This window comes from Cebus imitator, unplaced genomic scaffold, assembly GCF_001604975.1.
Source record: "Cebus imitator isolate Cc_AM_T3 unplaced genomic scaffold, Cebus_imitator-1.0 Scaffold79, whole genome shotgun sequence".
In the NCBI taxonomy this organism is placed as follows: Eukaryota; Metazoa; Chordata; class Mammalia; order Primates; family Cebidae; genus Cebus; species Cebus imitator.
This window is the reverse complement of record NW_016107394.1, coordinates 7,783,198-7,787,237: the sequence shown is the minus strand read 5'-3', so window position 1 is coordinate 7,787,237 and position 4,040 is coordinate 7,783,198.

Genomic DNA, 4,040 nt, shown 5'->3' with positions numbered 1-4,040 from the left:
CTGAAGCTAGAACAGTAGCAATGGCAGTTGCGGGTCTGGTGCAACTTCGCTTCACATACCCTTGTTTCAAAAAAAATTTTTTCCCCTCAAGACAGAGTCTTGCTCTATGGCCCAGGCTGAAGTGCAGTGGTACAATCTCGGCTCACTGCAACCTCCGCCTCCTCAGTTAAAGCGATTCCCCTGCCTCAGCCTCCTGAGTAGCTGGGATTCCAGGCACATGCCACCACACCTGGCTAATTTTTGTATTTTTAGTAGAGATGGGGTTTCACCATGTTGGCCAGGCTGGTCTCAAATGCCTGACATCATGATGCACATGCCTTGGCCTCCCAAAGTGCTGGGAGCCACTGTGCCCATCTCCCCAGAATTTTTCAAACATTATGCTTAACAGGATCTGGGCTTGTAACTTTAGGCAGTGATTAAACGTCTTGGATTCTGGCATAAAAAAGAAAACCATTTTTAGATGGTGACATGGCAAAATACACTATTATTATAGTTATGAAAATTTAGTTAGAAAACTATTAGGAAAAGAGTAAAAATGATTATTTTACAAAAAGTAAAATATTTTAAATTATGCCACCAAACAATTGCCCATAGCCTACAAGCCCCTTTTAAGAATATCAAAGATAATTGATTAAAATTTTGAAAAATTGCAAGTACTTTCCTTTACCTTTAGATAAGTCATGCCCAGTTAATATTTCAGGTATGTTTCATCTCAAAGAACTTCCAAATATATGAAATGTTGCCAACTTGTAAACTAAAAGGTTGAACTCATGGTATAGAAATATTTGAAACTTTAATATTATCAAAGAAGAATTTCTTCTAGATATGAATTTATGAAAGTTTAAAACAAGAGGTTACTGTGTCCCTTTATTTCTGTCTTTCATCATAAATACATACTGAAAGTATTTGTGCTCAGTGTTCTGAATCAGGCTCATGGAAAGCTTAGTGGATACAGTTATGTAAGTTGTGTGATATATACATGCAAATGCTACGAATCGGTGCCAGCTTACGGAATTGTGGAAAGAAGTGGAAGACATTGACTCGAATGATCTTGTGTTTTCCAATGTTCATTGGTTGAGTTGTAAAAAAGCCTTACTCTTTTGTTGACTCCAATTTAAGATTTTCTTGAAGCAAAAGAATATTTGCAGAATCTTCGCTAATCAAGGACGAAAGCTGGCAGCATAACTTATGTTTTCTCATTCGTATCGCTTTTTTTTTTTTTGAAACGGAATTTTGATCTGTTATCCAGGCTAGAGTGCAGTGGCACAATCTTGCCTCACTGCAACCTCTGCCTCCCAGGTTCAAGAAAGTCTCCCTGCCTGAGCCTCCCGAGTAGCTGGGACTACAGGCACCTGTTACCATGCCCAGCTTTGTATTTTTAGTAGAGATGGGATTTCACCATATTGGCCAGGGCCAGGCTGGTCTCGAACTCCTAACCTCAGGTGATCTACCCGCTTCAGCCTCCCAAAGTGCTGGGATTACAGGCGTGAGCCACCGTGCCCCATTGTGCCCAGCCTCACTCATATCACAATTATAACCCCAGCTGCTGGGAGTGTTGGCTGTGATGGCTCTCAGCTGACACTATCCTAAGGCATCGTACTGAGCTTAAAGCAGTTGCTTCACATACAGTTTCTCAAGCAACATCCTAAGATGCTAATCAATGGTTCGATATGGGAGTATAAAGCCTGGCCACTTCAATGACACATTTTTCAAGTGCCATCCCAGTTTCAGAGTTTCCCATCAGAACTGCTGAGACCTCTGTTGCAACTGTGTTATGATTTAACTTATACCTCTGCTCAAATTTGCTTTCTACATTCTTTTACAGGTGTTGTCTCTAAAAGCACCCCACTATAATCCAGGTCATGCTTGCAATCTTCTGTGTTCCTTTTTCCCTTTCTTTCTTTCTTCTTTTTTTGAGACATAGTCTTCACGTTGTCACCCAGGCTGGGATGCAATGGCACAATCTCGGCTCACTGCAGCCTCCACCTCCCAGGTTCAAGAAATTCTCCTGCCTTGGCCTCCAAGTAGTTGGAATTATAGGCACCTGCTAAGTTTTGTAATTTATGGCTAATTTTTGTATTTTTATTAAAGATGGGGTTTCATCATGTTGGTCAGGCTGGTCTCAAGCTCCTGACCTCAGGTGATCTGCCTCCCTCAGCCTCTCATAGTACTGGGATTACAGGCATGAACCACCATGCCCAGCCAATCTCCCATGTTTCTGAGTCCCTGTACCAATTTCTGCTTCTAGAGAGCCTACCACAGTGGTGACTTGGCAAGTTATCCATTGTGCAGCAATTTGTACCTCAGCTGTAAAATGAGGTTAATAATAATAGTACACATCTTTTAAGAATGTTGTGAGGATTAAATGAGTTAATATTTCTGAGGTACTTAGAAAAGTGTCTGATGTATGGAAAGTTTAGTTCTTATTCTGAGATATTGATGCCATCTGAGATAAAGATTATGGCAGTTCTTTATGTTTAGACCATCGAACATTTTGTAGCTATTTTAAAAAATTAACTTGATTAGTTAAGAAGTGATTGAGTAAATTGTATGTTTAGACTATGGAACATTTTGCAGCTATTTTTAAAAATTAGCTTGCCTGACAGAAGCAAATTCAATTTCTCTCTGGAGGAATGCATCCGAAAATTGGGTCTCAAAAATCCACTGGTAGAGACCCAGTGACTATGAGCTTTCACATAAAGTCACAACGCATACTAGACTCATAATAAAATGTAAGAGAAGTACCTTTATTATGTTTAAAAAAATAAAAGCAGATTTGTTTGTTGTTTTTTCCCCTACTGAAACAGGATCTCACTTTGCTGTCCAGTCTGGGGTGCAGTGGCACAATCATAATGCACTGTAGCCTCAAATTCCCGGGCTCCAGCCATCCTTCTGCCTCAGCCTCCTGAGTATATTTGTCTAATTTGAGATCCAGAAAGCAGAAATAAAAAGACCGGGGAAAATATAATATAAGGACACAGTGGCTGAGACTTTCCAGAAATATTGAAAGACACCAAGCCCACATTCAACAATTTAAGGTGACAATTGCTTTATTAAGCTATAACCAACCAGGAATTGCCAGAGAATATTCACGAACAGATTGTCACTTAGATATATTTGAAAAGTCATTTACAACTACTAATAAAGAGAACTTTGATTTTTCTAGAAGCATATTATGAAATGAGAGTAAATGTCAGATTTTAAGCTATTTTGTTGATAAAATGAGTTTATGGAGAACATTTTGACATATTTTACTCAACTGTATTTTCATACCCTCTATTTATGAGTAGAATAAAAAACTCATAGCAAACTAGGAATAGAAAAAACTTCCTTAATTGATAAATTAATTTGATAAAGAATAAGAGAAAGTACAATTAAGATCACTTTTCCCCTAAGGTAAGGATATCGATTCTAATCACATCTATTTAACATTGTATTTGAGGTCCTAATCCTAACTAGTGCAATAAAGCAAGGAAAAGAAACAGAATACAGATGTGAAAGGAGGAATATAATTGTTTTTATCTCTAGATGACATCATCATTCACCTAGAACACCCAGAAGAATCCAAGAAACAACTACAATAAGTGAATTTACCAAGGTAACAGAATACAAGGTCCTTTTACAAAAGATCAATTTTATTACTACACACTAGCTGTAAATACCTGAGAATATACTGTAAAATATTATCAACTGCTGAAAAGCTAAATTTTTAAAAAGTATTAATAAATAGCATAAAAAGAATGAAATACTTAGGAATAAACCTAACAAAAATTGTGAAAGATCTTTGCACTGAAAAGAAAGAAATTAGAGATAAAGTGTTCGGGGATAAAAGAAATTAAAGAGAACAAACAGGGTAGACATACACTATGTATATGGATTAGAAGATTCAATAACATTAAAATGTCAAAACTTCTGAAATTCCCAGGAGAAAAATAAATCTTTTTTAAAAAGATATTTACAATTCTGAGATACATGAAAAATTAGAGGACCCCAAATAGCCAAGACGATTTTAAGAAACAAAGTTAGAGAATGTACACCCT